The following is a 23,469-nucleotide window of genomic DNA, read 5'->3' as shown; positions in this document are numbered from 1 at the left end:
CATGTATGAGAGAACATGCCCCTGCCTAGGGAATTTAAATCTGTTGTATAAAGTCTATGGCTAGTGCCAATTATAAGTCCAAAGAATAGCCTTTGTCGTTGGGGTTTTCCTTTGATGTGTATCTAGAGGAAGCATGCAAACCACATTTCTGGTTTATCTGACCTCTCTGCAGTAAGTTCCAATCGGATTTAGTTTTCAATTAACAAAAAAAAAAAAGTTCAGGGTTTTAAAAGCTATAATTCCAAATTATTTCCAGCACAAACCTCAAGCAGCTGCACTGTGTTCTGGGAAATGCCTTGGAGGCTGAAGGAGGGATCCTATTCTCCAGGCCATGTAGATGTTTTACAGCTGTGAATATGGCCCTGAGGTTAAAGTAACTCCCTTGGAGAGCCCATCTATAGATGGGTTGGCCAAGCAGTTTTGCGGTTACGAAGCATGACCTGGGTCTGCTCTTCCAAACGCCTACTGCAGGGGGAGGAATGTGATGATGAGAGATCTGCACATCTTCACCTTCTGAGATCCTGCTTTTAGCACTCTGTTGCCTCTCTTTGCATATCCTCGATGCCTTTTGGAGCCCTACTAACACGTATGGACAAGTTTGGCTAACCCTGAAGCGTGGATGCCTGTGTCTGGGAAGCAGCACGTGCCTGCCTGGATGTGAGGTGCTGAGTGGTCTTATTAGCTGTGTGGGGGAAGCAGAGGAGTCCTGGGCTGGAAACTGCTGATGCAAGTGCCTTGTTTCTGGTAATTCAAGTAGTGTTTATGTACCCTACACTTTATCAAGAAACTCTGAAAGCCCCAATTCCAATGCCTGTTTTACAATTATCTGACAACTAATTTAATAAAACCTCTGCAATTAACAAGCTGAATTCATGCAGCTTGTGTTCTTGAGGGCCTCATCTGCAATTACTAACGGGCAGAACTTGCAGATGCTGCACTGATTCATGAAGCTCTGCTTTAATGTTAAAAAGATAAAAATAAAAAATTACCCTCACCATGTTGTTTCTGCTTTGCTATTTCTAAGCTATGCAAATCCAGGAAGCTGCCTGTTGCACATGATGATAAATCGCTGGTTGGGGTAAGATATCCAACAAGCAACCAAAAAATAATAAAATATTAAATGCATTTTCATATTGCATGCATTCTGTTTACACGTTATTCATCAGAGACTTTGAATCTGGTTCAGAATAATAAATGTGGAAGGGGCCAGTTCTTTTCTCAGTAACGAGTAGGTACAGCAGAAAGTATTTGGCCTATAGCTCTTCCCTTGAGGAGCTCTGCCTTAAAAAGATATGAAGAAAATGTCAATAAACTCACAAGATTTGACCTGTGCTCACATCATTTGATGTGAGAAGTGCAGAGGAGAAAGTTAAGGCAGGAACTGAATAAGAGGGAGAAGGAAAGTAGGGTGCCAAGTGTATCCATAAAAATTAGAATTTTCTAATTTGTAAGAACAGCAGGTTTTATTAGTGGCTTATAAACAGCACTGAAACCTGGAAGTGACAATGAACTGCAGCCCACGGCTTAAGTCCATGATAGAAGGTTATAATTCATATGCCATCTAGATGTGGAAATCTTGTTGAAAGCTACTCTTAAAATGAGTTCATCACTTGGTGCTGAATACTCTTCTGTCAGAATGTGTCTCAAGGAACAGCAATAGGAGTGAGAGGCAACAATTTTCAGAGTAAGAAATGATAAATTCTGTGAGGGGAGGAGGGTGACTTTATTGTCATCCTTTGACTCATCAATATTATTCTGAATTTGAGAGTTTGTTAGATCCAGAAAGTCTGGGTGCTCAATGGCAATAAAGGAACTGTATTTGGCTAAGAAGAAGGGATAGGTGGATAGCGAAGGAAGAACTACTAGATGTTTTTATAGCAGAAACCCAAACCAACCAAACAGATGCTATTTAGTAAGGAGAGGCAAATGAAGTTTGGAGACATAACTGCAAAGGTTGTTCTTCTCCTGGAAAAAACCCACAATCCTCATCTTTATCTGTTTGTGGACTTGTGTGCTTTTTCAGTGCTTCAAAGAGAATGGAGAACCATGGAAGACAAACAGGATGGTGTGTCAGCAAACAAGGCATGCTACAACAAATATATAAATGAACTGAGCAGCATAACAAGTAATAAGTATATTTTACTGCCTGGTTTGCCTTAGGCTTGTGGCCTAAACTGCAGGGAATGTGCACTTTGACAGCGTGCAGTTTCCTGTTTCTTCCTGAGTGAGACTGGTGATCTGGTTGGACTTTGCCACCTACCACAGAAAAAAGTCCTGCCCCAGACTTTCCTACAGAACTTATTCTGAATACCTGGCAGGAAATTGAAAATGGGAGAAAAACCTAAACATGAAGTATTAAAGATGGCGTGGTTGAATCTATCAGCTGATCTGACCCATAAGAAAAGATGCGGAAACTTGGTTTATTTAGGCTAGCAAAACAGAAGACAGGTAATGCCATAATATTACATAATCTCTTCTCACTGGCATTTACCTTCTTTTATTTAAGCTAAGTGATAACACAACACACAGACAAAATCATGCTGACTGAAAGCCATTTTAGACTTCAAAGTAGAAGGAGCTCTTAATTTTTAAAACAGGGAAGGCCAGGAGCAAGTGGGTTTCTTTTTGTTTGATGGTTGTATGGTTGGTTTTTTGTTTCTGTTTTTTTTTTTTCATTTGACTCAAGGATGTCAAAAAAAGCAGGCCACTTCTGTGGTGGAGTTTGAGCTCTTTGAGAGATTAGATGAGATAGTTGCTGTTATACAAGAGATCAGGTTCAAAACCTCAAGAACTCGCCTCTTATCTAGGTTTTCTGTTCCCAGAGAAGATTTGGCAGGACTATATTCTACTCCTGTCTGTGCATCATCAGAAACAGTAATTTAGTTCACAGTAATTACCACTGTATAATTGCTTAAATCAAAGGGGGTGTAAGGGGTCTACCTTTAAAGAGTCCTAGAACCTGTTGCAGTTCATGGGAACTGGGATTAGTAATAAATTAAACAGAGATCCTAAAATAGCCTTCCAGAAACTTAGCCCCAGGAATTGTCTGAAGTGAATTGGTTTTATTTGGTATCTAACACGGAGAAAATGCATACACAAGTGGCAGCAGTAATTAAACTTTCCAGAGTGATTACAAGTAAAACTGAAATCGCGTAATAAGCTCGGCTGTAAAACACAGCACACCACTTAAAGAACTATAATGATACATGTCATGGACCCAAAGCAATGCAATGTGGATGTTAATTATTTGAGCAGTTAAGTTCTGTAATTAAAATCAGACTTCTCTGATAGCTGTGGCTGTCTCCACATTCCTTTGAAGTGTCTGACTTTGATGAATATTTGCTGAACTAAATGACCATAGCTACAATTGAGACACAAACACGTTTTGGAGTTGTGGAAAGATGAGCTCATGCAGAGTGTGCACCACTCACAGCCTGATTACTGTAAGCCTAGACAACCAATTTTGTTTCCATGTGCTCTGAAGATACTCTCGGCTTGCATTTACATTCAGAGATGCTTTTGGCAGAATCAGTCCTTAGTTTGCCTACTCTGACTAGACATTTATAGCGGGGCTTCGCAAAGATGTGTTGTCAGCTGAAATTCATAGCGTTAGTCACATTGTTGATTCAGCTAGTCGTTCTGAAGTCTGGGCTATGTCTCCTATCCAGTTTCTTCCTTACATATTCTTTTCTTTGAATTATTGCTGGTCTAGCACTGTAATAAAATAATTCTGTGTACATATAGCATATTTTATAGTAACATATGTATTTGCTTATTTTGCCAAAGACCTTCAGGAATAATTTTTAAGAATGCTGTACTTACTGAAGTTGTACTTGCCTCTGAAAACACTGGGACTTTCCAAACAGACCATTCATTTCTATGAGGTTAAGGTACTATAGGATTATTCCTTTAGGATGGGAAAGATGTAAGAGAAACCTTAATCATTTCAGTTTAAGCCCAGTTTGAAATGAGACTCCCTACTACACCTGATCCATACTGTTGGTGTTCATAGAATAAAAAGTATTAAAATCAGAGCTATAAGGAACTCAAAGTCAATTAAACCATTCCCAAGGATTTATTCATAGCATTTATTTGGGAACCCTGACATTATTAAACCTATAAGGATCTATTGTGAGAATTGCAACTTCAGTTGTGCCTAAAACCAGACCTAAGAGACATTCTTTACAAACTTAAAGCCTTGAAGCAATTTGATTTCTTTGGAGTTGGGAAGACGTAATTCTGTTTGGGATTCTGTCTGGTTTGTTTGGGGTTTTTTTAAGGGGTCATCTCAAACTAGTTTTCCACTTAAATTTGACAAGAAAATGCCAAAAAAAAGCGCAGCATATTAAAAATACTATTCTGTTTAGTATTTTATTCTGTGTTAATTTGTATTATATTCTATTTTATATGGTACATGATAAAGTATAGTCTGCTCAAAGTAATTCAGTTGCAGAAATCATGGTCTGAAGTGGTAAGCTAGGTGTTTCTGATAAATTGAAATTGGCTGATTTGGAAAAGTGATATCTGGTATCATTTTTTTATTCTCCTGAAGGAAAACTAGCGTGCCTCTCTTGACATGCATTCTTGCTATCTGCTGATCTTGGCATTTAAGAATGCTGCAGAACAGGACAGGACAGAGTTAAGAGAATTTGGATGAGTAAATTCTCTGATGGCTCTTTAGGAAGTTATAATCTGTAAAAGAACTTCAGTTGCAAGGAATCTCTTGTACTTAGAAGGCAAAAAGGGAAAAGTAAAAGCCCTTATTGCACACAGCTTGCTATCTCACACACACGCATGCACACGTGCGGACACACACCCCCCCCCCCCCCCCCCCTCCACAAACACATTCCCCATATGTAGCCAGGTTTGAGGGAAGAAGTTAAATGGTAACTGGTTTTTTTCCATGGTGGTGCAAGAATTTTGTGAACAGCTGCTGACTGATTCTGTCTGTGCAATTGGACTGATGGCTCTCTGAGTATTTGTTCAGGGCTGCCAAGTTATGAAATGTTTGATATACAAGCTGAGTGTGAATAAAGGTTTTATTACGTTGAACAAGACATCTCTGCTCAAAATTCCCTTGCTTACATTTGCCTGGCTACTAATGACCTGTTAGTTAAATGTTGATATAAAAATGTCAGATGGACTAAAACAGATCAAATAATATTTCTTCTTAGGTCTGCTTTTTAAATGTTTTATGGTTAATATCACTGGGTTTCCCTCCTCTTCTGATGCGTATTTACTGGTTGTTACACAGTCACCTTTTTAAATACAAGGTAAACCCACAAATCATCTGGCTGCTTTTATTGTAATCTGTATGAACAGAGTTGTCTCTGCTTTCATAGATGAAGGAATAGTTTCTAAACAGGGTGTGTGCAGAACTTTTAAAGTTTTTTCTTTATATTTAAAACGATAACTCTGAAAAATAGCGAGCTTTCCAGGGTCTAATATCTTTCAAATATGCTAAGAAAAGCTTGAATTAATCCTCTTTAGGTCTGTCTCAAGTCTTGAAATGCTAATGTTGCCGTATTTTTAAAATTCCAGATCATACCTGTACTTTCACCTGTCTTTCATTTTTGTACAGAAAGAATTATCATTTAATGTGATAATGATTAAAGAGTGATGTGATCAGTTTCTTAGTTTTCTTATATTCTTTTTCTCTTCTTTCAATGTGTTTCTGTAAGTGAGGACAAATAGGAAAGGCAGAATGAAGACTTTGGCATTTCAGAAAATTGATCTGTTTAAGTACAGTGATGGAGAAAAAGTTACAATATTTTATGTTAAATGATTTTATAATTTTCAACAAGATCTAGTTACTAATACTTAATCATGATATTAATTATATAGCATTTCAGAAATAATAACTAATGCAAGAAATTACAGAGTAAATGCAAAGATTGTTTCAAAAGGGATGCTTCAATCATGTTATTGTGGTGCTGCAGTACAAGTCTGATCCGAACAAATGCCCTTATGTCTGTAGAAGGATTTCGGAAAAAATGCTTCTGGAAGCAAATGGCACTAGACAATAGTAAAATCATGAATGATGCCCAGCCGAATTTACTTAAATTCATAGAGCTATATTCATGTATATATTTCATGCTATAGCCAAATGGTATTTAAAGAACTCCAGTAACCTTTATGCATAGAAGTAGTTTTGCAGTTACCCAAAGCGTATAGATATAGACTCTTTTGTGCTCTTCACACGTGAGAAAACTAATAATGTGTGAACCACTCTTATTGTTGATCTAAAAGGCTTCAGAGAATTAGTACCTGAGCCTTGCTGGCTCCTAGGCAGTCATGCTGAACAAGTAAAGCATTACAAGCAGCATTGTATTTTGTTCTTGTCAGCTAAGGTTTCCAAGTGTTGTAAAATTCTTTTGTGTTTCTGATCCTTCTCATAATATTGTTGTATGATACTATAACTGTACAAGAGTTCAGCACCCTATGAGCTGACATCTGGAAACTATTAAAGCTCTTCATAGAGCATAGGGTGGCACAGGAACAGCTGATGCATTGGTAAAGATCAAAACCTTTCAGTTGTGCCCTGGTAGGGTAAGTGATTGCCAGGTTAAGGCTGGTAATCTCTCTGGGTGTTTCAGACAGACTTCTGGTATATGTACAGCATGATACAGGGCTGCATGTATAGTATGGCTGGATGCCTAAATGATCCATGTGAAAAGAATATGGAACATTGCAGTTGTGGTTTTGTTACAATCAGTTAGTGACAGTCCAGTCTGTGAAAAGTGACAGCTACTTCTCTGTGGTGAAATTTCACCTCTGAAACAAACAATTTTGAGTCCAGTTGTGTGCCTTGCATTTGATTTGTACATGTGCACAGTGGCTCTGTGGTACACAGCATGAATCATAGGTAGGTTGTCTTGTCACATGTGGCATGAATTGTACAGTAGTATATTCCATGTTGTTGTGATTCAAACTTAAGGAGCTCACTTAACAGGGCAACCTAATTTTTCCTCTTTCCTTTCTTCTTTTGTACTGGTAGCTTAAATTCATTGTGCAGTTCGAGTCCAAAACCAGGTATTTTAAACACACACATTGTGAGAAGATTTATGCAAGGCAGTTTGTAGATCATTACATATTTTCTACAGAAATTAGGAAAGGTTATTGTAAAAGTAAAGATGAACTGTAGCTTTTCATTACTACTTTTTCTGGACTCTTACTTTGTTTTATTAATATCATAACTCGCAACCCTCATCAAGCTCCCTCAATTCTCATGATTCTAGTTAGAGGCTGAAAGCACATGTTCTAAGAATGACAGAAGACAGAATTTATTGCTGTTAGAAAAACTGTTTTTAGGCAGATGTTCAGTTCAGTTTGGTACTGGTAAAATGATTCATAAGTTTAAAAAATGGCTCCTGAAATTTTATGTAGATCATCCCTATAAAAATAAAATAAGTGAACTAAAAAAGGATAAACAGGATTGCAGATAATAAATAATATTGTTAGGTGGCTTTCTAAGAGCGTCAGATAATTGTTAATATGTCTGAAGTCTGTGTTGAGTAAGGAGAAAGATTGTACATAAAATAGTGGTATGAAAGATTTGAAAACATGTTCAGTGTTGGGTACATGCATATATATATATATATATATGTATATACCTATATGTATCCTGATAGAGTTAATGGATCAAGTCTTGCAGAGAGCTGCATGTAGGCAGATTCTAATATTTGTCATGCCAAAGTTGGTACTTGGGCTGGATGAAACCAATTCCAGGGCCCACATAAGTAATTTTAAGAACTAGGTTTTACATCTCTCTTACGATGATGCCATGGCCACAGAAAATACGGAAATTATCAGAAATCTTTATTAAAAATGCTTCTTATTTTTAGTCTGAAATAGCTGCTGGTTTATATATTATCCCTGCTTGTAGAGGGAAGACCAAATTGCACCAGAACATTGCTGAATATATCTGAAGTCTTTCATTCTCTTTTTGCCCTGGAAGCCTGTGCTAGTTTATCCAAGCCTCAGGTACAGAAATTAATGTCATGCTAGACCTTTACAGAAATCTTGTGGGTTACTGCTTAGGGACAGTCTCCTTAACTGTGTAGAATGCATGTGATTTTGATGGTACCATTTAACTGTTTACTGAAATGTTAGCATGAGTCGTCTGCTTAAAACCACTTTTGGGCTGTGCTCATACCCTTATTTAGGTTCCAGCTCTGTTCCCTGGAGCAAAAGACTTTGCTCTGGTTTGTCCATCTTTGCTCCAGTAAAGGAGGAGGTTAACAGCAACTTGTTGGTGTTGGCATGCAACAGTGCTGCTTGGGCTTTCTCTCACCTCTCCTTTCAAAGAGAAAATGCTGAGGCTTTTGGTTATAGAGCTGTAATCTAAACACAAGCATGTAGTTCTGAGTGAAAAGATGAAATAATGAAATGGCTAAGAGACAGGATTGGACTGTAAATAAGAGGTAATGAAATAGTAAAAACTTGGGGGAAAGGTAGGATGCAAGTGAAGCCTGGAGATCAAAGTGACCCACTAGCAGAGCAGATGGACATAAAACTAAATGAGTACTGGGATGTGGTAAGTTTAAGGGAAGTCTGAAATTGGAAAGGCAAATCCCAAATCACCCTGGACAGAACCAGACTGTTGCTGACCCTTAGTAGCATTTCCTGCTAAAGAAAAAAATACAAGAATAGGGTCGCTCTTATAATGGTCACTAACACTATTCCATAAAAATGGAACAAACATAGAATAAACAATTTTTTACTAAGGCTCTACTTGATCTCAAGGTAGAGACTTGCAAACCATTTATTTACTGCTGGTCCCATACTGCTGTTTTTAAATTGTTATATGCAATGATGCTAGCTCTCAAACTGGCCTTTGAAATTGTCTCAATGAGCTGCAGGCTAAATGCCTTCAGGTGAGAAATCGCTGTTTGGCAGTAGTGGCTTGTTTAAAGACTCTTAGTGGAGCCATTGGCCTCACAGAGGGAAGAGCTTGGCAGCCTTCCTCCCAGCTCTGCTGTGGGTGCTGCTAAGACCTGGCGTTGGCTTAGAGAGTAGGGCTGTGGCAGTGAGGCATGGATGTGCTGTCTCAGCCTGGTGAGTAAAGCTGGAGGGGCACAACTTGTGTTTGGGTGTGAGCAGGCAGTGTGTGGAAGAGGAGGGACTAAGAGAGACTGTGCTGCAGGAGCAACTGAAGTGAGAACAGGTGCTGCTGTTCCCAGTACTGATGGTGGTACCTACCACTGCTACCTAAACTAATGCTGGTTGAAAAGCTTCTAGCACACAAAAGCCGGCATTACTTCCTTCAATATTCCCTGCTCTTTGTACTTCTCTGTGTGATGAACACCAGACGTAGCAATGGGACTGTGAGTGAATTTGTGATGCAGCATGACATCTAGGTAGTAAGTAGCACTAGTCTGTAGGTACGTACCCTGTCCTGCATGTATCCTGTACCTGTGCATGAAGAAAGGGCAAAGACATCGTGTTGTTTCTGCCTCCCATCTCTAATGGTTTACACAAGCAAACTAAGTTTGGGACTGCTCAACACTGGATTTATTCCTCTGAAATACAACAATATAAAAAAAGATTTTTTTTCTTGCCTGACAGACCTGCCTACTTAGATGTGGCATCACATCTATTTAGTGATAAACACATTTATTTTGTTCTACTAGCCCTGCAAAGCAAGGGAGCAAGTAGATAAATTGTATTTTCACTGAATTTCAACCAAATTATATCTATTCGAGTCATTACAAGTCTACATGCCACTGAATTCTTATTACTGGTGACAGTGTATCAACCAGAACAGATAAAGTTTGATTTTCAGAATCCAGGCTAGAATCTTGCTGAGCTGAAATCAAGAAATACCTTTCAAGTTGTAATTTAAATATCTCTGGCAAACACATAAGGCAACCCTAAAGCACCAAATGTACATATTTATTTTGGAGAATAAGATCGCACTATTAAGACATTGAAGTTAATATTACCATCCAAATTAAAAGGGCAGTTTGCTTAAGCAACTGGGATTTTGGTAATCAGAGAACACAGGCATACTATCGGCTATAAAAGTAGGCAGGAAGTCTTCATGATCCCTCTCAATTAGGAATAAATTAGTCTCATTTCAAATCTGGAGATAAATTTGACGATGTACTTTTCAGAGGAGCACCTGCCCAAGAAACTGGTGTGTGTTACCTTGAAGTGTAAGCCTATGCAAATAATGCATTTCTAGCTACTGCTCAGAGAGATCAGTTCATTACAATATAAATGACTAATTTCTACATGGAAAAGGGATGGCAAATAAAAGAATTTTATTCCTGTCTTGCAAGCAATTAGCTCAGTTCTTTGGGAAGTATCTCAATATAGAGTTCATATCTTAATGCTGATCTACTATTGTCTTGGAGTACTGAGGGCTATGCAGACCTGCATGTTGTGGATCTAACAACTGAGGTGAAATCAGGCTTTGACCTAATAGAGAAGAAAACCTAGCAGATACCCATGTTTCCAAGCCAAAGGCTGGCTTCCCTGGAAAGATAAATTAAATGTAATTGATTTCTGCTAGCTTTCCTGCCCAAGAGCTTTAAGCCTTGCACATGGTTTTAGAATGTTTTTACAAGCTGGAAAAATGGGCCAACAGGAACCTCATGCAGTTCAACAAGGGGAAGTGCGGAGTCCTGCACCCGGGGAGGAGCAACCCCAGGCACCGGGACGTGCCGGGGGCCAACCGGCTAGAAAGCAGCTGTGCAGAGAGGGCCCTGGTGGTCCTGGTGGGCACCCAGCGAACACAGTCAACAGTGTGCCCTTGCGCAGGGGACTAACAGCATCCTGGGCTGCGTGGGGAGAATGTTGCCAGCAGGTCAAGGGAGGTGGTCCTCGCCCATCTGCTGAGCTCTGCTAAGGCCACACCTGGAGTGCGGGGTCTGGTTCTGGGCTCCTCAGTAGAGGACAGATGTGGAGCTGTGGGGGAAGAGCCCTGTGAAGGGCAACTAATGTGATTAAGGGACTGGAGCATCTCTCCTGTGAGTAAAAGCTGAGAGAGCTGGGACTGTTCAGCCTGCAGAAGGGATGGCTCGGGGCAGGTCTCATCAATGTGTACAAATACCTGCAGGGAGGATGCAGAGCGGATGGAGCCAGGCTCTTTTTCTTGGTGCCCAGTGCCAGGACCAGAGGCCGTGGGCACAAACTGAAACACAGGAGGTTTCCCATGAACATCAGGAAACTCTCTCTCCCCCTGCCCTGTAAGGGTGACCAAGCGCTGGGACACATTGCCCAGAGAAGTTGTGGAGTCTCTGTCCTTGAAGATGTTCAGAAGCCATCTATATGTGATCCTGAGCAACTGGCTTTAGGTGGCCCTACTTGAGATGACCTCCTGAGGTTCCTTCAAACATCAGCCATTCTGTGAAGTTACACTAAAATAAAGGTGCTGCATATGTTTTGTTTTTAAGAAACAAGTGCTTTTAATGCTTTTCTGCTAGGAAACTACTATTAGAAATACATCTGATTATCAAAGTCTCTTGCAGGATAAACAAGAGCTGATTGGCACTGAATATTAGAGTCCAGAGATGTCATATTTTCCTATTGTTGTGCCAAAGCTATTAAAGTTGCACCTGAAACTAACAACTCTAAACAGGCAGTCTTTGGCTTTACTGTAAGAAAGATAAAGTCCTGTTCTTCAAAGTCTGTTTAGGGATTGCTGGTTTTAATAAAATCTGACTTTGTGCATGTTAAAGAGCAGTTGTGCAGTTATCACTGGTTTGTGCTCTGTATTTCAAACAAAGAAGACAAAAGTAATAGCAATACAGACTTTTTTTTTTAATGCCTACGGCTATGATTTTTCACTCTTAAGGTTTTAGACCTAAAGGAATGAAGTCTAGGCACATGCTCAGAGAACAAGTGATAAGGATCAAGGAAGATTTTAAGACCTGCAGCTCATGACAAACTACAATGCTTTATAAACAAATTTACAATTAGCTTCTTAGTTATGTTCTGATGAGATTTCTGAGGACTCAAAGAATTCTTGGTGGCTCAGAAAGAGAAGTTAACCTTCCCCTAATATGCCGCATGTTCTGTCAGATATGCAGAGGCAATGGAAAACATTTGTCAAAACAGATGGCAGCGCTAGCCCCCTGCCACTGAATACAAATGGTAAGTTCAAGGTCCAGTTAATGGCAGGTGAGCCAAGAAACATTTGGAGATTCAGTTTAACATTGAATATACCCCAAAGAATACACTATTACAATTCCAGGACTTCTTGGCTGTGGCCAAACTCTGAATACTGCAAGAACAGTAATTTCATGGTTTATACTTCCAGCCAGAACAAAGAACTGCTGAGGTGTGTGAAAACTAAGATGTAGCAGTTAACATGGTTTCAAGTTTTTTGAAAAGACATGCTTGACAGCTGGTTCAGTCCAGCAGAATGTTTTTTGCCCAGTGTTTCATGGTAGTCTACTATGCCATTAGACTGCTTTCCATATACTAAAATAAATATTATCTTAAAAGCAATTACGTGTATAGAATATACTAAGAGACTAAATGTGAAAATATCTGGTTTTTCTATTAACAAAATGCTGGCATGTTACACTAAAGGAAGTTTCACAGAACAGTTAGGTAAAGCATGGAAACTATGATCTGTATAGCTGAAGTGTTTGTGATTGCTGGTGGCATGACTACTAAAAGCAAAACAGTTGCAGAGATGTTGTCTTACGTGCATCCAATGAAATAGATACTGGGGTAATTTGTGCTTATTATGCTAATGAAAAAAAAATTGCTAAGACTTAAATGATTCACTGTTAAATAAGCAAATGTTACTTGCCAGAGTTTGAAATATGAACACAGAAAAAGCTCCTACAAAGTGTTTGCAATAGTGACATCAGTGCTTTGTATTGACCCTAATCAAGATAATGGTTACTTAATCATGTATTATTCTGTAAAGGTAGTTTTTCTTGTACAGAATGGATACAGTGCTACTCACTGCAATGCATTAAGTGCAATTATACTACACCATGTCTGTCTCTCGCTTTGTATCCTTTGCCTGTATGTTAGGAATTAGGCATTGAACACCAGAAGTGTGGCGCTGTTGAAAACATAACTACTTAGTCTTATACACTTGTGCCTGTTGTGAGGTTTAGAATGTTCCCAGTCATTCCTGGCTGTGCTCCCTTCTGTCTTCTGCACACTGCAAGGGAGTGTACAGCCACAACTTCAGATCAAGAGGAAGGGCTGAAAGATAGCTAACGTGCCTGACAGTTGTCAGACTACTCGTATTTGCTTTCCTCAGCTTAACATTAATGACTTTATAAGGATTAGTTAAGGCTACCAGACCTACTCTACTTTTTTCTTCTAAAATTTCTTGAACCTACAGCACAGTCTTTTAAACTGATAAGTGAAAGCCAAGTTATAGTTAACTACATCTTAAGGGAAGCTGTTAAACACCCAGTGTTAGTACTTTTTTTTAGAGTTGTAAAGGAGTGTTCGTGTGCGATATACCCTGTGTAACTTGCAAGTGGCTGTGGAATGATGGCAGGCACTTTCTATACCTGTGGTTTCAGGCTGGGCCTCGAGACCATACTTAAAAACCCACTAGTCATATAAAGATGTGAAATTCTTCCTCCTCCAAACCCTTGTGATCTTTATGCAACAGATTTGGCTAGGATGTCACCATTACTTCCCGTAAAGCAGAATTAGGAGATATGTGGGAAAAAAAAGCTGTTTTCTATTAGGAATTAGGCACTGAAGGTCAGTGCAAGACCAATATGCAGATGTTAACACACCTCAGCTGGCAGTAATATTCAACTTTTAAAACACTGTATGCTCCAAATAACTGTAGTAGATACATGCTAAAGTACATAGAGATGTGGGAGGTAATCTACAATACTACGAATCTTGAGGATTTTCTTGACAGATAACAGCTTGCTGTTGTGGCTATCTCAGGAGATTTGCTGTTACTTGGAAGCAGCACATTTCTGTGCCTCTTCTTGACAGTACCTGGGTTTAATTAAGTCTGCTGTTAGCTAAATATCTCTATAGATAAGAATCTATCTTGAAGGAACCTGCTGCAGAAATCCAGATTGGATGGCAAAGAATTATGGTTGCCAAATTTGTTTACATAGTTATATAGATATTTTTTCTTTTTAGCTGAGTTTCACTGTGTAGTTTGACAATAAAAAGTCATTCCTGGACTAAAGCATTTGGAAACAATATAGGAGAATGGAGATGGATGTACAAAACTAGAAAGCAACTCCTTCAACTACATCCACCATTTAAAACAGGGAAAAAAATATCTATAGGTGAATTGCGTTTTCAGAAGTCTGGCTAAAGAACAAGGTATTTCTTGTTTTTTGTGAATGTGTATGGTACTGTACAAACCAAATGTTACTTTCCCTTAATACATCTCTAATCCTAGGTTCTTCCACTTTAACAGTGACAATAATACAACATTTGATTTCATGATTTTCTGTGGCTATTAATCCTATGAGCTTAGATCCCTTTGTTAAAACATAATTGAAATTTAGCAACCTGCCTACTTTATCCTTCTAGTCAAATTTGTCCTCATTTGACAGGGCTCCTTTCTAATTTTACCTTATTAAATTTTGTGAGAAAGAACAAAAGTGGTCTACTGTTTCTTATTACTCAGGGTCAATGGATCAGATAATTCAAGGTGTGATAAAATACCTCAGTGAATTCAGCTGTATGTAGTAAGCATTACTGTTATTAGGCCATGTTAAAGTAGAAGTGCAATTACCGGTTCTTCTGTAAATGCCATCAATATGCTACGCCTAGCAGGTACCTGTTTTTCCTGTAGAACATGGTTTTGGTTTTGTTTTGCATTTTAAAATGTACCATGTCATTTTAAGTTGCTAAATGGTGTGATTTACTGACTGTTCTTGATAGATTACGTTGGCATCTCATGAGGGTTGCATGCAAACTTTCTTCCCTTAAAATACAGCCAGTTCTAAGAAAACAGCATTATTCTTGTGAAAACAGCATTTATATATTTCTCTTGCATGTTCCTCCTCAGCATCATCTTACTGGGAACATGTTCAGTTTGCCAAAAGATCTTCTGAACTCTGACTGCAAACCATTCTGTAGCCCACATTTCTCATGCAAATACCATATGACCTCAGGCAGGTAGAGAACTTCAGATTCTCTAAGCACATTATTCGCAACCAACTTTACAGTTTTCTGAGTTTGACTGCTGCATATTCAAAGCACTGTTTACTTATTGTACTTGTTATTTAGACTCTATAATTTGTATCTAGGCAGTTTTGCTTTCAATCTTACCTCAGTATTCACAACCTCATCTTGCTGAGAAGTCTTACCCAGGCTCCTTATCCTGAAAACTCGGGGCTTTTTACTTGTTTGATTAACTTCCGTGGCTTGCAAGCAATCCAGCTTTTGTTCAGTCGGTGTTCGGTAGGCTGGTGCATGCCTCTGCACTGCTTGGGCTTTCTTTAATTAACATATGGACTATAATATATTGTTTGTTTTGAATCTGATGTCATGGGAAAAAGTGTTGCTTGAGTCAATATGGAAACTTGCCCAAATACGTTCAAGTTGTTTCTTCCTTGACTGTAGTATCTGCTTGAAACTTTTCACTTGCCTTCTGATGGTTATTCCTGTTCATCCACAGGCTGTTTCCAATCCAAATATAGTGTTACTTGATTGAAAAAAAAAAAATATAATCTCCAAGAAGCAGTTCTCTTTTTAGCACGTTTAACAATCCCAACCAAATCCCTTCTGAAATACCACGGTCCATTTTGTCATAGAAGGTCACAGGCTTGCTAAGGCTGTCCCTCTGGACATTTCAGCAACTTCTGTGTCTGCACAGCTAGAAAAACTCTGCTGAAATGTGGAATGTTTTTCAGACCCTTTTTCCCCTCCCTCTGAAGCTGCTGTGAGGAAGCAGTGAACTAGGGTACCCTTGTGAAAATCCTATTGACCCACAATTTGGAATGTGCAGCCAGTTCAGGGCTGTGTCCTACATCAGGGTCCTATGCTTGAGGGTTTTTTCCACTGAAGAAGCCTTTCAGATAATATTTGGGAAGGGCTTTAAAAACACAGCCAAAGTGATTTTATTTGCTTGGCTGCTTAACTAAAGAATATTAGTCAGAGCAAACTAATGTAACTCCACTGATAGGTTAATAGACCTTGAGTTACAACTGAAGAACAAGCCCTGAAATTCTAGGGAAATTATACAGGTTGAGTTTAAAAAACTCTAATGCTGCCTTACAGTGTATAAAGTGTTAAGATTGTTTCATACCCAACTAATTTCTAATTATTTTTTTCTTTATTAACTTTTCCATTATACTTTTTCTGTTGATGTCATCGTTTTGCTATAAGAAAACAAGAGCTCTGTTCAAGATAAGGCTCTTCTGAGCTGTACTTTCAGATGTGTAGTACCTGCTCAGGACAAGAGGCTCAGCAGGCTTCAGGGCTTGCATGTTCCTGGTGAAACATTCAAAAAATGAAAATGTAACCATTTGTTTTGTAAATACTGAGGTTTTTCTGTAACTCTTAACCCAGCTGCTTAAGAACAGATTTTCCTGGGGACAAAAAAGATACTGTTCTAACTTGAGGGTTGTCTCGCAGCCAGATTTCAAGCTCCTGTTATAAATCATTATGGCTCTTCAGAAAACAGATGAAAAATATGAATGTTGGCAAAACCCTCCTTCACCACATTTGTTCCAAAAATGGATGAACTATTTTCTATAAACTTAAAAAAAAAAAAATAATAATAATCCAGAGTCTAAGAAGAAGAAAAAAATTCAACCTAGCTGGTTGAAGTGTGACATATTTGAAAACTAAAGTGTGTAATGACATAAGTAGTCAGACTGAACTGTCAGTAGCACAACATGCTCACCTTTTAAAAGTCACATAAAGACTAAAGGGAAGGGTCGAGATATTTCCATTCTGTTTCTTTCTAACAAAAGATACTTTAGTAGACAGACAAAAATCCTTGAACAGAACTGGATGCTACAGGACTTCATAAAGCGGGTTCCAGTGGTGGAGTTGAACATAGTGTGTGTGGTATGTATTAGCTACCTGGATGTTATTGGAAAATAGGAAAAAAATGTTTGTACATCATATGTATTTTTTTAAAGATAACAGAAAAGTAATTCTGGAAAGCGTAATCAACACTTACAAAGTTTTAAATTTTGCTTAACTCTTCCCAGGATGCCTCCCAGCATGTAGCAGATTTTTCTGGTATTCATTAAACTATTAAAAAAATTCCTTCTTCTGTTTCACTAAACAAAAAGACCCCTGTTCATTATAGAACAGTGCCCATGTTTTGCAAGAGCTGCAAAATATTTTCTGGCATTCTAGTTGTGTTGCGTGCTTTCTTAGTTTCATGTAAAATAACTTCATACTCTCAGAAGTGACGTTGGTAATTACTTCTTTTAATGCATTATGGGGTTAAGTCTACTTCAATGTCATCTGACAAACCACTTCTATTTTTGTCAGCATTAGAATTATTATATTATATGGTTGGCTGAGGAACTACATGTAGGGAGATCTTTGGTTTTAGCTGGCTTTGGAGGATCTGCTGAAGACTGCAAAACCTGTACAGTGAAAAGGGGCTAAGAGAGCCTGGCTTTTCTCAGACAGTAATCATCAGAAAAGGCAAGTGTGTAGTTTCACCAAAGAATTACAAACATGCTTATATATTATTGAAATAATGCATATTCAACTATCTAAAGCACTTTGAACTCTCACAAGGAACTAGATTATAAAACAAACAGAGACTTTGTTGAAGTCAGTCTCTTCCAGACACACTTAGGCTGATGTTGAAGATGATAGCAAAATTTATTTAATTTACAAATAGACTCAAAATAAACAGCTACTTGGGTGCAATCTTCCTTTTATTCAGAAGCTAGGATAGGGCTTTTTTTTTTAGCTTCTCTCATCTATTGCATTTCCAGGCCATCCATCAACGCAGCTACAGTTATCCCTTTAGCTGCTCCTACATATATGATGATGAGAGAGAAACCAGGAGCCAGGCAGAAAATATATGGACTGTCATGACACCTTTTGTTGCATTCAATGGTTTTTTTCTCAGAAAAAAGCATCTGACCCTTAAGAACATCACTTGGCAGTGACAAATGTGCACATATTCTGATATTCAGAGGGATTATGTCCTGAGATGATTTCTTAGTTACAAGTCTGTATGACCAGTGTTTATAAAATAGTGGAGGCAATATCCAGGATATTTTTGCTATTTATAATTCCCATTGTTGCAGCTCTCTGGGGATGATTAGATTAGATGACTTCAGTGGTGTGATAGCTATTGATATAAATAACTTTCCAGAAGATTTCCTTATGACTTCAGAACAGATTAGCCAATAAGAAAAACATTTATGAAGGAGCTTAGTTCCCTAGCTATTTTCTGAAAACCATACTAGGCACTGATCTGCATACAGAAGAGTTATAAAGGCTGAAATTTTTGCCTGCCTAGGCTTTTCATAAAAAACAAATCAATTATCAAACACTTAGGTTCGAATTTCAGAAGTCTCAGGCTCCTTAGTTTCATAAGAATTTCTGAACATTGTATTTTCTGAGAAGTTTAGAGAAAATGGAAGAAAGGCTCACCTAAATGAAAGCCAAAATAAACTGTATGTATTCATTGATGATCAGAAACAAATAGTGTAGTTCAATGAATAGCTAGGGAAATCTGGCCAAGGGACAGGTAATTATCCAAAACTCTCCACTTACTTGAAGCAGACGTGAAGGTCTGCTGTTGGAAAAGGTCTTGCCTCTGAGAATTCCAGCCTTTCCTGGTTTCAGCCAGGAAAGGAACAGTGGAAGAAGTGCCTCTCGCTCTATTTTGGTACTTCTGCTTCTGATCCCCAAAGAAGGGAAGCAGAGGCATGGCATGTATTTGGAAATAAATTAACAAACTTCTAATTGCTCTTTCTTGTGGGTCTATTTCATTCCATTTTTTGGCTGCAATTTTAAATTGTGTTTAAATTTGTTGACTAATGCTGAGGAAATGATCCACTCTTTCTTAGGGGGACCAAAGGTTTCAGGTAGTCTAGAGGTCTACATAACCCAAAGGTGAAGCTGTTTGTCATTTTTTTCCTTGCTAAACCTGAATTCACACACCCAAATACTCAAACTTTGTGTGCCTGTATGTTTGTGTGTGTACAAGTACAATTTGGATAACCTCCGTAGCTTACCTCTGAAAACTGGAATTCCTAGACTTGGTTGTTACTTGACCGAGAGACCTCAGATGTCATAAGAATCTGCTTCTATAATTCAATGATTTCATCGGATGAGGCTTCCTTTAGTTAGCTACAGAAAACACCGGAGTTCTTTGGCATGTCCTGACACTTTCATTTTTCAATTATGACTTCTGTGGAAAGCTGCTTCTAGCACATAACAGGTGTGCAGATAGCGTCCTATAATGATTTGATTTGATTTTATTGAAAAGACAGATAGTGTGGCAGCAAAACATTCAAGGTGTTTGATGTAACTGCAACTCTTTAGCTTAAAAGAATGAACTTGGCTAAACATTATTCCAATATGAAATGCTTGCTGTACTGTGGCATGCTGTTTGCTGTGTGGAAACACAAATGTTCCTCAGCTCAATAGTGTTCTTTGCGCCTCTAAACTGTCAAGGTGACAGCCCTGCTTTTCTTGGAGAATATTTTAGAAGTGTTTCAGAGCCATCTAGAATTGGAAAACAGAGAATGAGCTAATCCCTTGGCCAATGAAATATGAATATATTTGAAATTGAGTAAAACTCTGAGACTTGCTGAAGTCTCCTAATGCTAATCAGTCTGCAAGACACTGCAGTGTGGGAATAAGGCTGGCACCATGTACTCCCTGGTGCCAAGGGAGTACAGGCCTTGCCTGTCATAGCAAGAGCAGTGTGTTGCTTAAGGTAAATGAACTGCAATGAACCTTTCGGGGGGGGGAGGGGGGGAAGTAGTTAGTTTTACTTACCTGCATAATGAAAATTTAGAGGATTACTTAGTGTATTTGCAGTGAAATAAGTGTATGGTTGTGCTGAATTAGATCAGTGGTATGCTACTGTAGATGGTGGTGGCAAGTAGGAAATGCAACTGTAAGGTCACATGCAATCATCTACTTGTAACAGAATGTTTCTCTTAAAGACTGTAATCTGGAATGATAGACTCAACTTTTCAAGACTCTTTTCTTTCGTAATTCTGTTTAATCTAGCTGATATTGCTAGCCTTGATGTAAGCACTAGGGGATGCAACCCTATCAGGGGGAAAGAGGGATGCTTCATTTTGCGAGATGTTATGCATACTAAAAGAAAATCCTTAGGTGAACATTTCATGATTATAGAAATACCACTCCTCTGGAAAAAAAAAATAAAATCCTGCTTTTAGAATGGACCAGTCTGCTCTGCCATACTGCCCTGAGCACACAGCCTTGCCACAAATAAAGGCAGTTTTTACCAGCAACAAACCTTGTAATTACTACAAGTCACTTTTTGATTAGAGGAATGTATTCAAGCATAAGAGCCATGGCACCACTGGAAGTGGCTGGAAAGAGTGAGGGACGTGGTCACCTATCCACCAGCTTAACTTAAAAGGCTGCTGGCAATAAGTTTGCAGTAGTCTCAGGTTCACACTAATTCTACAAGTGATTCTCAAAGAGACATTAAACCACCCATGCCCACTGAACCACTCTTGCATTGTTCCTTTTCATCATGTCACATCTGCCCCAAGCTACAGCAGCTAACAAAAGTAAAAGGTATCCTATGTAATATTCTAAAGAGTAATTTGATGAAATTTGTTCCTGCATCTACTGCAGACTGAAAAGCTGCTTGAGTTCTAGCCTGTTTTTCTAACCAAAAGTGCCTCCCTGATATTTCTTCAGGACCCAGATAAATAGACACTCTCTGTTTTTAAGGCATGTATTTCAGTATTGATTCTCAGTTCTACTCATTCCAACTCAATGCGTAAGAGCAGAGTTGTTCCTTCCATTCTTCCAGCCTTCAATTGTCTGCAAATGTTAGATGACTTGAGATGAGGAGAGTGTGTAGTGTCCATACAGAACACTGAACTAAGGCTATTTCAAAATGTGGCTGGTGTAATGAGCTTAATATGCCTCCATTTCCACCCTCTATAACATGTACTAATGCGAGTATCCTTACCAAAGGAAGTGCTTCTCATGTGAGTATAGTAAACAAGCACGTTTCTCCATCACTGAATTCTGGGATTATGAATTACTCTACCCACAACTGTTTTGCCTGTTTCTTAAAATTTCTTTCCTTGTTAAAGTCACTGATTAATGCCAATCATCATTATGCACTGGGTTTTGTTTAACGAGTTGCTACGTTGATTGCCATGAGATGCCTAATGTCTTCTGCCAGGACTTATTTAACAAAATATCTTTTGCCCATCAAACCAGGTACTGGATGAGGGAATTACTCACCTGAGGCCATCGGGTACTACTGTGAGCTCCAGCACATCTGTAAAAGGATGAGGGGAGAGACTTGGCCAGTTGTTTGTGTTCCCAGTCAAGCGTCATATTTAAGCATATTTGACTAGGAATTCTGCACTGGAAATAAAGGAGGTATTATTCAAAAGAGATATGATCCTAAGATACCAGAGAGGAATTTTCTTGCTTCCTCTGGTATTTTTTGAGTATCGGCAAGCTGGTGAACTGAGACGCTACACAGACAGTTCCTTGCTGGGGAAAACTGGCAGTGAGGAGGTGCCACCTGGCAGCAGTGTCTTCCTGCCTCCTTCTTCTGTGCTGCTGCTGCTCCCTGGTGCGAGGGAGAGGTCATGGTGGAAATCCATAATTCATTAACTCTTTTTCTCATGTTTGCTCTAGACTGACTGTGATAATGGCAGAGAAAAAGAATATTCATGTGTTCTCATCTCTGTCCTTGTAACTGAGATTTGTAGTCCTCTATAAGAAATTTCATGTACAGACTTTTTTTAGAGACTTGTTCTGTGAAACCATCCAGGTTCCTAAAAAAAAAAAAAAAAAAAAAAAAATGATTTTTTAAAAATAATCCTACTTTTCAAACACAAATCTAAAGTTAACCAATACTGGCTATCCTGCTTGATCTGGGTTTACTGCTTCCAAAACCCAGCACTTGTACAGTCTGTATGACTCTACATGGGGTAATTCCCTGTAGGACAAAAGCAATAGATTTTTTCAAATGAAGTTAGTTTTCAACACTGAAAGCTAATCAGAAGCAAAATATAGTAGAAGAATGTAAATTTACACCTTTCCCACTTAGGCTTTGACAAAAAAATTTCTCACTTTCATGTCCTGACTTCTGACACACGATACTTTCAGATTCGATAGAATAAGTTGATTACATTGAGTTTAAATTTCAGAAGAAAGTATTTTTGCTCCCCATTTTTGATCAGATAACTTTCTAATTAAGAAAAAATCCTTCATGGTCAATCTTTATGGAAATAAATAAAAAAAAGCTATGAAAAGCTGTTTGAATTGCAAATAGACACCTTTGCTAATGTATTCATAGTGCTGCCAGGTTTCAATTGCAGGTGGCTACTGTTTGAAAGCTTATCAAGTTACCATTTCATCCCACTAACAGATGGTGAAGTAGCAGAAGGTGGGTCTCACTTTTCAGGGATCTGTCCTCTGTGGTGCCTTGATCACAGGTTAAGAGACTGAAGGTCATCCTGTGAAACATGGCAGACATTTTTTGCCTCAGTATCTGGGTGTAAGTGTGCTGGCTCTGACATTTGGGGGTAAATCACAGGAGGTTTGTGGTAAAGGTCTGGTATGCTGTTCTTAGGGGGTCTGGGAAGATTGTCCCTCATCTGAGCTACCATCATTGCTTCAAAAACTGACCCCTGTAGCAGAACACTCTTGGGCTCAGAAAAAAATATATTTCTGAAGCATAAATTGTCTTTTGCTTTGTCGTGTATCTTAAATCACACATGCCCCTGTAGAAGGTCTTCAAATGTTGGTGAACAACAGGTTTCACCATAGTACTTGTGATGTACCTGTCTGATGTCCTTTCCTTGCTTCCAATAAGCAATTTTGTCATAGATTAGTACGCAAATTAATTGATGTAGAAGTCCCTTGTTGTGTCTTTCCTATGAACCCTTTGTGTTGTGGTGTGTGGGTTTGATTTTTTTTTTCTAGGCTGTTTTCTAGGAGACCTTACTAAAGTATTAATAAAACATCACAAACACTGCAGTGGCTCCTAGGCTTTGATATTTATATTGCCTCCTGACACACTTCAGATAATGAGGTTTCTCTACATCAGTTTACATTATAAATTGTTATGAAATTTAGTCTACAAAGAAAATGTACAAGGGAACATGTGAAAGCTCTTGGGCTTTTGTGATGGACTAAAATAGCAATATAGCCATAGTAGTGGCTTTGTGGAACAGGGCCACTCTGGAAAGGCCATGGGGATGGGTGGAGAGATGATGATAGGAAGTAGTCCCATTACTAAGATTTCCACAGAACGTATGAAAACTGCAGCACCAGTGTGGAGAAATGTACAAATCTGGCATTTCTGTTTGCATCTCTCCACACTGCTGTGATCAAACA

The 23,469-nt window shown here is 38.7% G+C and overlaps 1 protein-coding gene and 1 long non-coding RNA gene across 3 annotated transcripts in view; one reads left to right on the top strand and one right to left on the bottom strand.

Moving 5' to 3' along the window:
* The window catches only part of PDE5A (phosphodiesterase 5A), a 142,575-nt gene extending 126,773 nt beyond the window's left edge, over positions 1 to 15,802 (bottom strand). Inside the window, exon 1 of the mRNA XM_027794942.2 lies at positions 15,235 to 15,802. The gene's annotated coding sequence lies outside the window, so the exon portion shown is untranslated. The remainder of the gene's footprint in view (positions 1 to 15,234) is intronic.
* LOC129783808 (uncharacterized) overlaps positions 1 to 23,469 on the top strand; it is a 109,582-nt gene that overhangs the window by 58,040 nt on the left and 28,073 nt on the right. The gene's annotated exons all lie outside the window — the stretch shown is intronic.

This window comes from Falco peregrinus, chromosome 2, assembly GCF_023634155.1.
Source record: "Falco peregrinus isolate bFalPer1 chromosome 2, bFalPer1.pri, whole genome shotgun sequence".
Taxonomy (NCBI): domain Eukaryota; kingdom Metazoa; phylum Chordata; class Aves; order Falconiformes; family Falconidae; genus Falco; species Falco peregrinus.
This window is presented reverse-complemented; position numbering and strand designations above follow the sequence as displayed.